Here is a 12,128-nt window from a genome sequence, read left to right as displayed (position 1 = left end):
TGCTTCCTCTCTTCATGTCTGTTAAAAGCGATTCCCCAAGGTGCACAGACCTTTGCTTCCGCGAGTCATATTTTGCAGATCTCAGCTTTTTCTCAGGGTTGCAGCCGCTTCTTGTCCTGTTGACCTGTACTCCTGCCCTCAGTTACACCTGGGTTCCTTCCCAAAGAGAAGGAAGTCCTGAACAAAAGCCTCTTTCCTCCAAGGTGCTAAACATCATGAGGCCCCATTTTACCCTTTAAAGATCTTTTAAGGATTTTTTTTTTTTTTAAAGTAGGCTCAATGCCCAGTGTGAAGCCCAACATGGGCTTTGAACCCACCACCTTGAGACCAAGACCTGAGCTGAGATCAAGAGTCAGGCGTTTAACCAGCTGAGCCATCCAGGTGCCCCTGGGCAACACTTTTTTTTTTTTTAAGATTTTATTTATTTATTTGACAGGCAGAGATCACAAGCAGGCAGAGATGAAGGCAGAGAGAGAGGGAAGCAGGCTCCCTGCCGAGCAGAGAGCCCGATGTGGGGCTTGATCCCAGGACCCCGGGATCATGACTTGAGCCGAAGGCAGAGGCCTTAACCCACTGAGCCACACTTTTTAAAGGGACTCCTGAGAACCCCACTTTCTACCACCTTCCTCCCCCTGCCATAGGCTTCCGTTATCTGTCTACCAGAGAAAGCAAAGGCTTTCCTGTGCTCACGAAGAAGGAAGAGTAGTAGAATTAGTCACAAGGAATACATTTTATATTTGACTGGTTAGTTTTGGTTTATCATCTGCATGTGAATATATCTGATCTTCTGGGAAATTACAACACTCACAATAAAATGCAGAAGCCACAGTGATGAGAGCAGCCTTTGCGGACCTGGTGTGTTCTTTTGATTTTATCCCTACCAGCTTCTCTTAGTTTCCTTCCTCTTGAGAAGTGGCAGCCTAGGGATGAGGCCTTCACCCTTAGGAGCAGGCTGGTCAAAGCGGCCAGTGATGGTCAGAGAAGATGAGGACTGTGGCATTTCCAACCTCCTGAGGGCGCTCCGCCAGGTACCTCTTTCCCCTGCCCACCGGGGCCTCACTGTCCTGCCCTTTGCCCTCTGGGCCAGGGACTTGTCTGCTGAGATCTGTAGACAGACTTTGGTGGCTTCTACAGAATGATTTCCAATTTTTTAAAAAAAGATTTTATTTATTTGACAGAGAGAAAGAGAGAGCATGAGCAGTCGGGGGCAAGGCAGAAGGATAAGCAGACTTCCTACTGAGTAGGGAGCCCGACTCGGGTCTCCATCCTAGGACCCTGAGCCAAAGGCTGATGCTTAATTAACTGAGCCACCCAGGTGCCCTCAAATTTTATTTTTTTTAAAGATTTTATTTATTTATTTGACAGACAGAGATCACAAGTAGGCAGAGAGGCAGGCAGAGAGAGAGGAGGAAGCAGGCTCCCTGGTGAGCAGGGAGCCTGATGCAGGGCTCGATCCCAGGACCCTGGGATCATGACCTGAGCCGAAGGCAGAGGCTTTAACTCACTGAGACACCCAGGCACCCCTCAAATTTTGTTTTAAAATACATTTTTAACTATTACATTTCCTTGAATCTAAGATACATACCATTGATTATAAGATCTACTAAAAACTTAGCAACAGCATTTCATGCTGGAGGGGGAGGCGGAACCTACTACATTCTGTACATTATATCTTCATGTATTTTGAGTTCCAAAACCTTCAACTATGAAGAAAGGTATATTAGAGTTGATGAGGTAGGAAATGATGAAAAGGCAAAAAAAAAAAAAAAAAACAAAAAAAAAAAAACTAATTTAAAAAGTCACACATCATCAATGCATTATAGACCAAATATTCACACTTGGAGACCGCCCATGGTCATCCTGCCATAATTCCGTGTTGGGCAGACCTTGAATTCAAGCTCTCTCTGCCATCTTCAGTGTTTGTTTGAACTTTGGGTAAATGTGCTGTTGATTAGAAAGCTTATATTCTGTGTTAGCCTTTTTAAAAAATTCAGGCTTGAGCTTGTTGGCTCATATGAAGTGATACAAGGGAGCACACTATTACTTTTCTGTGTGATTCAGGATTTTCTCCATACTGTGAAACTAAAACAAAATACAGAAATAAGCTGGATGCCAATGCTGATTCAAGACTGCACCTGTCATCTGTGGCCTTGACTTTGAATTTGTATCTTGCTAAAAACCATCTCATTTCTTTGAGTGATTGATTCTTTATTGAATGCATGTTTTGTATCATACATAGATTAAATAGATAAAATGCTTTTCTGTAAAAAGTTGTCCTTTTTGGGTAAGTTTTCTGCACTGATGTTCTGATGAAGATCTTGTTTGGGGAAAAAAAAAATGATTTCTGATGCTGGAGGTGGGGTAACAGTGGTTAGGAAGCCTGGTCCCACCTTTACGCTGCCTGTGGGATTTGGGCAACTTACTTAGCCTCTGTACCTTAGTTTCCTTATCTGTGAAGTGAAGGTAATTTTGGAACCCACCTCATGGGGTTGGGAGAATTGAGTGAGATCAGGTGGAGAAAGCCCTTGGCACCGGCCTTGGACACAGGAAGCCCTACGGTGATATACTATTGCTCAGAACATCTTGTGAAAACCACTCACCCAGAGTGGACAGACAGAGCATCTTCTCCTGCTGCCTTCTGTGCAGATCTGCTGCTTCCTGTCCCTCAGGCTAGCAACTTCCACTGGCCTCTTGGCCGATCTTGCACCCATGTTTTTCCTCCGAGACTTTGTGCCATCTCCTTGAGAGAGCCTTCTCTGACTATCCACGAGAAGGTCATGGGAGAGGGGATCTTTCCTCTGAGCTGTCTTCCCCAGACCTAAATGTGAGTAGCATTTGCTGGGCTCTTTTTCCAGATTCCCCTATTTTGACTTATCTATTAGGTGTCTCTGTCCCTTTTCCCTACAGGAATATCCTTCTGTCTTCTGGCATCAGTCACAGGTCCCCAAACATGGTTAACCGTTCAGTAAGTATCCACTGAGGGACTGACTTCGCCCACGGAAGGTGCCACGGCTTCCGGACTGCCCTGGCTCTCTGTGCAAGTGGGCTGGGTTCCGTGCTGGGTGAGGCGAGTGAGCACCGTGGTCCTGAGGGGCCGTGCTCCTGGAGGCTGGTATGCTGGTACACGCCAGCTCAGCTCCCCGCTCCCTCCCCCAGAGGCAGGTAGAGGGAAAAAAAGAGTGAAAAGTAGGGGGACAGTAATTCGAGTGTTTACAAGGGTTTGCATGTAATTAGCAGTTTATTTCCATGACACAGTTGGCATTCAGGCTTGGAAGCTGGCTCTGAAATGCTTTTAAAGAGACCCACACCTAGGCAGTCTGAGAGATGCTCGGGTTTTGGAACATAACAAAGAAAAAGGATGCTCTGCCTTTTGTGATGAACCCTGACCAAGAACAGCTCCCTCTTTGAAGACTCCTTAAACACACACACAAACACACACACTTTTGTTTCTTTTTTCTTTTTTTAAAAAAATATTTTATTATTTTTTTAAGATTTTATTTATTTGACAGAGAGAGATCACAAGTAGGCAGAGAGGCAGGCAGAGAGAGAGAGAGAGATGGGGAAGTAGGCTCTCTGCTGTGCAGAGAGCCCGATGCGGGGCTCAATCCCAGGACCCTGAGATCATTACCTGAGCCGAAGGCAGAGGCTTAACCCACTGAGCCACCCAGGCACCCCAACACACTTTTGTTTCTTGAATCCATTTCCATTACTGAATCTACCTTTGACTTGAACCTTTTACAAGCTCCATCTTTTACTTTCCTTGAAATCAGCTTGGGATTGATACATAACTGAAGGTAGGGACACCACCACTGGATCCCCTTCTGCTTAGAGCCCCGTGATTGAAGGCAAAACACTTATCTCTCTTTTTAAGTGTTAGGTAGATGAATAAATAAATGTGTTAGTTTTCTCATTAGTAATATTGGGGTTTGGGCACCTGGGTGGCTCAGTTAGTCAGTTAAATGTCTGCCTTTAACTCCAGTCTTGATCCAGGAGTCCCAGGAATGAGCCCCACATTGGGCTTGCTGCTCAGCAGGGAGTCTGCTTCTCCCTCTGCCCCTTGCCCATTCCTGTTCTTTCTCTGTCTCTCTCTTTCTCTCTCTCACTATCTTGCTCAAATAAATAAATAAAATCAGTTAAAAAAAGTAATATGGGGATAATACCATCTCGTGTTCCTACCTCAAAAGAGTCCTACATGAGATAGGAAAGTACTTTGAAAAATACTTTGCTATAGGATTGCTCTTCTCATGACTTTTTGCTTGTATGAGCTGTGTACTTATAAACTCGGTTTTACTGAGACAATTTTATTTTATTTAATTATTTCATTTTATTTTATTTTATTTTTTTTGCTTATTTAAAGGGAGTGGCTGGTTGTTTCAAGGGCATGTAAGGTGAATTCTCCCATCATGTTTTCTCTTCCTTCGCATCTGTTTGCTGGTTAAGTCTCTGCTCTGTGCTCTGGGTGCTCTCATGCCCTGCCTTTTGGCTTAGAAATACGGTGTGGTTTAATTACGTGTGTGTTGAAAACCGTACCTGCATTTGGTGAAAAATGGTTTCTGAATATTTTTGAAGCGTTCACATCAGTTCTTGCTAACTTTGTTACCTCTGAATAATGGGGAAATGGTGATAAAAAACGGCCACAAAATTCTAACGTGCTTCAGGATTTTTGACACTTTGTAAGTATAGGGCAGGCCTGAACTTAACCCACAGTAGTGTTTCTGAATGGTCCAGGGCCGAGGCCTTGGGAAAGTTCTTACCAGTCTGGCAGAACAGGACGATAATGGCAGTATAGGTTTTCATGAAACTAAACTCGTTCAACTTGCATTTGAATTTAAAATTTTAAAATGTTAATGGCTTTTCTTGGCAAAATAAAACATTGACCCTATTGCAAACCCATATTCTTTTATTTGTTTGTTTTGTGAAAATTCTCTGAACTGTGAAAGGTAGAAAAACAATGGTAATATAGATTTTATCTATATCATAGATTAATCTGTTAATATAACTATATATTGATATAAATAATTTACTGTGAATGTACAGTATTGCTAATAGCAGCTTGGTACTTAAGTTTTCTTTTCGATTCTGGTGACACTGAACTTTCTACTTTAATTTTAGCAGAACTTAGTGGTTGCTTATCTGACATCACTGAAGAACGAGTATCTTAGGAAAACAGTTAAGCTGGTATGGCAAATGCCATAAGACATGAGGTAATATTAGACGTAGGATTGTGCTCGGGAGGCTGGAGGCCCATTCCAGGCTTTGTTTCTTATCCACTCCCTGCTCCCTCCAATCATGATTTAGGAAAGTCACATGACCTCAATGAGACTCATTTTACTCTTCTGTTAAATCGTAATACCAGTTCAGTCCTTAGTTCTATTACGGATGTAAAAATTAAGTAAGAATGTGTGTGAGAAAGTATTTCGTGCTCCAAGATATGCTTTCTAAGTTTAATGTATTATTAAAACACTTTACGGCTACAAAGAGTTATGTTAGGAGGATTTCTATTATTGAGCTCCACAATGCAGATTTTTCACGTATCTCCTTAAAATGTGTTTTGACAGATACGGTCACTGGGATTCCTTGGAATAAAGGTAGACTATGTATTCAAAATATTGTTAGCATCTTTCTCTTTCCTTTGTGCACAATACGTCGTAATACCATGACCTTTTTCAGCTGTTTCCTTGATGTTGTAAAACAAATCCGCCACTCCCCAAGTCATTTGTATAGAAACAGCAGATTTCTAGATGAAGCAAAAAAGAAAGGGAGCATGGAAACATGAGTCCTTCCCCAGGAGGCTCCATCTTTAGCCAAATGATTGCGGCACACCCCCACCTGCCTTTAGGGGCGCCTCTAGTTATGACTGTCCCTTGAACCAGAGAGCCTGCCCCGAATGATTTGGCCTGAGAGGCAGGACCCAGGGGCAGCAGGCACATGCCCAGCCAGCCGATCACACCTCCTTCGCCACCAGTCGTGGGTACTTTCCAGTTCTTGGTAGGACCGGCCCCTAAACACAGGTGGGGCTAGGGTAGTCACTGAGGCTGGCACACCTTTCTCCTGGGGTTTTCACTCAGGACTCTCTCTTCACCTTCCTCACCATCCTCAGGTCTGCCACTCTCCTCGCTCTGTGACGGGTTCCTCTTCCTTAGCAGGCTGCACGGGACAAGCCTGACACGGGCCCTCGGGGAGCATGCCGCCCGAGCAGGCAGGGAAGGAGTAGCGGAGGCACCTAGGGCTGTCATCGCGATCCTGCTCCGCAAAGAGGCGGGCCCCCCATGGCTCCAGTCCTCCAGAGGTTCGAAACTCCATTGCCTCGTTGAGCCGGCGGTTTCTGTCTACCCTCGGGGACCTTCATCCACCCGGGAACACCAGCTTTGCCTGCGGCCCTGAGCTGCTGGAAGCGACTGTGACTGCGGGCTCGCCCGCCCGCCCAGGAAGGGTTACGGCGGAGTGTAATTGCCCGCGTTTAGTTTGTGTGCGCGCGTGTTGGAGTGACGGGGAGGGCGCGCGCCTCTCTTTTGTGCCCATTATTTATTGCGTTTGTCTTCCATTGAAAGCTAAATACACTGCGAAGTAGGTTATTTAAACTGGATCTCGGGTGCCTTTAGCAAGTGGGGAAGTGGGCGGTGAGGAGGGAGAGAGACAGGAGGTTGGGCAGAGGAGATCAGACGGGCCAAAGAAACAGAACGGGGCTGTTTCCCTCCCCTGGGAGGGTAAGGCAGCTGTGCTGCGGCTCCTGCGACGCACACAGCCCCTTTGCCGGAGGGTCTTGGAGAACTTTCTGTCCCAGGCACTTGGGAGGCCGCTTCCAGTGGGCTTAAATTGATTGATGATTTATCAATAAAACTAAGGCACCGCCTAGCGCTGCAGCCTGCTGGAGTCGGCCGTGAGCTTCCCCTCCTGGAAAGGTGGGTTTCCACCTGACCTCATCGTACCTGGGCCCCCTGCGTGCCCCGGCTTTGTGCAGCCTGGAGCAGGGCAGAAGAGTGAGGGAGAAAGAATGTCCTTACTGTGTACTATACTTGCTGGATCCAAAGGATTTGGGGTCTGGTCTCTACCGAGGGGCATGCCCCCCACCCTTCCCCGCACGTGCCTGTGTGCGCTTATTCAAGCGCCAACTGCCTGCAGGCTGGGGCAGCTCTTTGTCATCTCAAGAGACTCCTGGTCCATCAAAACCACTCATGAATTCTCTTTTGTACAGATTTGATAAAGGGTCTTTCTGGAGTACCAGAAGTACTGAACATAATTCATAACATGAAACAAGATGAAGTAGAAAGAGCAAGAGAAGATAATAACTGGGGAAGGGAAAGTTTTAAGCTTTGTTACAAGCCGGGAGGATGAGTCAGCAGCACGTGTGTCTTGAGGGAGAACTTTTCACAAAGCTGGTTTTGGGGTGGGGACTTAGGTGTCCGAAAAAGGAGGCCAAAGGACTCCAAGAAGGAGTGAGAAGTAGGGAGTGGGAGGAGACGGGTTGAGGCGCAGAAGGAGGAGAGGGGCAGATCGTGAGGGGGGTGACCTCTTGCTCTGCCCTGCCCCCTTCCCCTCCCCTCCTTCCCCTCCCCTTGAAGGAAGGAAATATCCTGGGGCCGTCATCATCTCCCCATCTCTCGCTTCTCTCCTGGTTTAATTAACTTCCTGTTCTAATTTGGAAGAGCCTGCAGATCTTTCTCTGCTGTGGCAACCGATCTCTTTTATGAAGCCCACCCTGGAGCTCAGAAGAGCTATGACTTCCACAGGGACTTGGATCCTCAGTAGCTTTTGCGGTCACGGTCAATTGAGTAAGCAGAGGCTGGCGTGAGGGGAGAGAGGGGGCCGTTGCTCTGGTCAGTCGTCTTGCTTCCCACAGCTTCAGTCTGCCTCTTCCCCTTCCATCACCGGGAGTCAAGCCTCTCCTCCCATCCATACACCTTTGCGTCTTTCTCCTTGTGTTACCTCGCCTGTCTCAGGACAAAACACGCTTTGTTGCGATCTCTTTGAGCATGAGGTGAATCTGAAAAGAGAGATGAAAGACAGGAAACGTGGATAATCGTACTAGCCACCATTTTTGCTACACCTGCTGTGTGCCAGGCGCTGTGCCAGGCACTTCACGTATATGACCTCTGATTCTTACAGTGCCCTTGAAAGTGACTCTTGTCATTCTTTGTTTTACATATGAAGCAGCTGAGGCACAGAGGGGGTGAGTGATCGGCCCAAGGTCACACAGCTATGAAGTGGAAAGCCTGGGTTGGAACCTAGTTTTGCCTAACTAGAGAAGCCCAGATTCTTTCTACTTCTCCTTGCTGCCATTTGTTAGGGCAGAATAGGAGAGAAGATGGTGGCTGATAGGGGAATTCAGTTCCACTTAATTCACACAACAAACCTTAGAGGACCTACTCATTGCCAGGACCTATGCTAGATGTTGGAGTGTAAAAGAGATTGTGTTCCTGCCCTCGGGAAAGGAAAACAGACTATGTTCAATCAGTGCCATAGTGAAGTGTCTTGTCATGCTTAGTGCTGTGGGGTCATGAAGACAATGCCCACAGTCTGTCTGAAGCGGTCAAGAATAGCATCGTAGAGAAGCCTCCCAGTGTCTTGCATGGCAAAGTGGTTGCTTGGTAGGTTCAGAGAACAGCAAGAAAGCCAGAGAGCTCCAGGGTGAGCTGAGAGATAGTTGGGGCCAGATCCAATGTGGCCTGGTTGGATTCTGTTTCTCATTTAATGGGAAGTGGAAGTATTTTGAGCAGATGGATGGTCTGATCTGCTGTATGTTGAAAGATCACCCTGACTGCTGTGTGGAGAACCGGCCAAAGTGGGGCAAGAGTGGAGGTGGTAAGAGAGCATTGGTAGTGAAGTCTGGAGTGGTCGTGCTGGTGGCGGTGAGCGGTGGTCTGAGTGGGGTGTGTTCTGAAAGGCAGGGGCCAGTGATGGGTCCTCGGCGACAGGGATGAATCAGCAGTGGTGCCATTTACCAAGACAGGGACACCTAGAGAAGAAAGAGGTTGGTTGGACAAGGTCAAGAGTTCATTCAGGGGCATGTTACATTGGGGACGCCTATCTGATGCCTGTTGGTGATCCGAGCCAGAGATGCCGTGGTGAGAGAGCGGTGGAATACATGAGTCTGGAGCTCAGAGGAGAGGTCAAGGCAGGACACACACATTTAATTTCTTTTAAGATTTTATTTGTCAGAGAGAGAGAGAGAGCACAAGCAGGAGGAATGGCAGACAGAGGGAGAAGCAGGCTCACTGCTGAGCAAGAAGCTCCATGTGGGGCTCGATCCCAGGACCTGGGGATCATGACCTGAGCCAAAGGCAGATGCTTAATGACTCAGCCACCCAGGTGTCTCAGGACATATGCATTTAAGAAGCATCAATTTATTAATCATTTTAGAGTCATGGGATGATGTCCCATAGGGGGACAGTGTCCCTAAAGAAGAGGGCCAAGGCCTGAGCTCAGGAACTACAACTCTCTGTGTATTAGGACAGCAGTCAGCCTGTTACTAAGCCCTTGAGAACTTGGGGTTTTTCTCTTGGAGCTATTTCTTCTGGAATTTAGCCCACATTTAGCATTATTAGTCCTCTTAGGAAATTATCAGGATAATAACATGCTCTAGGGCCAGTTTCTTGATTGGAACAGGAACTGCTTTGCCCTAGGGAATGAAAATAGGAGTTCCGTTACCAGCCAGGGAGCTAGCTGCAGGTTTAGGGCAGAGAGAATTTCAGAGTTCTTCGATCTGAGACTACTGTGGTTTGGTTCATTTTCCTTTTGTCTCTGCCTCTTCTCCTGTGAAATAAAATTATATTTTCCTTCAAGATGATGTCGTTTGCAAAGCTTGGATTTTATGTCTGTAACCGTATCTCTCTGCGTTCAACAAACTTTCAGTGAGGGCCTGCTGCATTCTGGACACTGTTCTCCCTTTTCTAACACGGTTCTTTTCTCCCGTTCCCTATTGCCCCTCGGTGTCCTCTGCTGCCTTTCCACTCCTCTTGACATGTTACATTTGTGCGTCAATCACTTACCTGTCATATGGTTCAGCCGTGGACACTGGAGCTACCCAACCTTGAAACCGCTTTTGACTTCTCTTTTCTTCTCCCACCCCACATTTAATTCGTCCATAATTCCTGTTGAGTCCCCATTCCGTATTATCCAGAACCTGACCGCCAGTTCTAACCCCCAGCACTACCCCCCGTTCCAAGCCTGAGTTCTGCAGTGCCCCTGATGGCATCATTGCCCCGCATATCTCTGTCCCTATGACCTGGTGAGTTTAAGTTAGAGCTTGTCATTCAGGCAGGGAACCCTCCAGTGGCTCCTCCTCGCTTGCCAGCTAATAGCCAGAGCTCTCCCAAGGGTCCAAGGGACTCTATGCAATGTGCTCCCCCACCCCCTGCTCCTTGCCTACTCTCCCCCTCATGTCTCTGCTCTGGCCACAATGGTTCTCCTGTGCACCCATGTCAGGCATGCTCCTGCCTTGAAACCTTCCTGGTATGCTCTCTCGCTCACTTACCGTGGTGGGCCCACTCTTTGCCCTCCTCAGTGAGCTCTTTCATAACCATCCTATCTAAAATTCAACATCCCCTTCCCCGTTTTCTTTCTTTTCAGGGAATTTACCACAGTGTATATTTCACCCATTTATTCTGTCTACAGGCTCCCTCATCACACTAGAGTATAAGCCCCACAAGGGTAGGAATTTTGTCTCACTCACTGTTCACAGTATGTTGGTGTAGAATAAGTTCTTAGTAGATCTTTGCTGAATGAATGAATTACAGAATGTGAGTTCATGGCAGGTGAGCTGGTCTGTGCACTGTCTGTTACTCCCTGGCCCTCCGGTGACCTCTGGAGTGCCTTTGTGAGATGGCTCGCTGCCGTAAGGGACCCAAGAACAGCATTCCCATTGGAGAAGTCAGCTGGCCTCCACAGCGTTGAGCCATTCACCTAGACGTGCTTAGTCTTATTAACAAACTGCCCATCCCACGTTTGAGCTTAGGTGCATCCACAAAGGGCCTTATTGAGGTCGTATTTACCAAAGAAACAGTGATTTATTTGAGGGTCCCAAGATCCATTTCTGTGCATGAAGATAACTGTGGGGTCTCTGACTGGGGGGTGGGGAAGAGGTCAGAATTCCCAAGGGAATCCTCAGGAAGCCTTCACCCAGACGTACAGCTGGTGCCACAGTGAGCTTCCAACACCACTGGCTAAAGTTTGAAATTGTGAATGAATTGGAGATATTTGAACCTTAAAACCAGGAAGGGAAAACTACTGGCCCTAAGGATTGGGAGACCTCTTGCTTACATCCTTGGGAAACATCCAGGGTGAGGAATCATGGCACACCACAGACAGCACGTATTTTATGCCAGGCAATGTTCTAAGCATACTATAAATACAAATTCGCTTAATTTTTCCTAACAACCTTTTCCAGTAGGACTGTCCTATCCCCATTTTACAGTTGAGAAAACCAAGGCTATCTATGCCCAGAATCTGTGCTCTTAACCATTATGCTACAACTATTTCAAAGTCAGTATTGCCAAAGGGCCATTTAGGGGAGTAGACAACTTATTTAATTTGCTTACGTGTTATATTTTGATTTTTATATTGTTGTAGGGAGTAGCTGTGTGTGAAAACTGACTTTTTAATGAGGCATGCATGTATGAACACTGTAATTAGTATTTCCAAGATAGAACAGGTTTTTTCCGTTCCTGCACCTAGCTGGAGACCTTGCTCATGACACATCTTTTCTTTTTTTTCCTTTCATTTCCTTTTCTTCTTCTTCTTCTTCTTCTTCTTTTTTTAATTTAAATATCTTCATAAGAGAGAATGTTAGAATAGGGCTGTCCTTTTGATGAAAGTACTGGAGGGTTTGGGACCCTTGAAGACTGGTCAGATGCTAGTAAGCATTTTTCACCTTTGATCGTCTTTACTAAGGAATTCTTGATTACCAGGAAGGATTCTATAGTAATTAGAGAAGCCTGTTTCTTATCCTCTCCTGTTTTTTGCTTCTGCCTGCCTGCCTTTCCATGTCCACTGATGTGAGCTGGCTCACCATCAGGTGTCTGGGGCAAGGAGGCAATCAGGTGTGCAGCAGCCCACCTCACAGAGCACCGAAGGTAGCTCAGGTAATGAGTGCTGGTCAAAGATGTGCAGTACTTAGCCTGACCAGAAGC

General features: G+C 46.6%; 1 protein-coding gene across 6 annotated transcripts in view; it reads left to right on the top strand.

Moving 5' to 3' along the window:
* Nucleotides 1-12,128, top strand: part of CACNA1E (calcium voltage-gated channel subunit alpha1 E) — a 486,165-nt gene that overhangs the window by 290,382 nt on the left and 183,655 nt on the right. The gene's annotated exons all lie outside the window — the stretch shown is intronic.

This window comes from Lontra canadensis, unplaced genomic scaffold, assembly GCF_010015895.1.
Source record: "Lontra canadensis isolate GAN:19392208 unplaced genomic scaffold, GSC_riverotter_1.0 scaffold24, whole genome shotgun sequence".
NCBI classification, from domain to species: Eukaryota; Metazoa; Chordata; class Mammalia; order Carnivora; family Mustelidae; genus Lontra; species Lontra canadensis.
The sequence above is the reverse complement of the archived record's forward strand: the minus strand, read 5'-3'. Positions and strand labels throughout refer to the sequence as shown.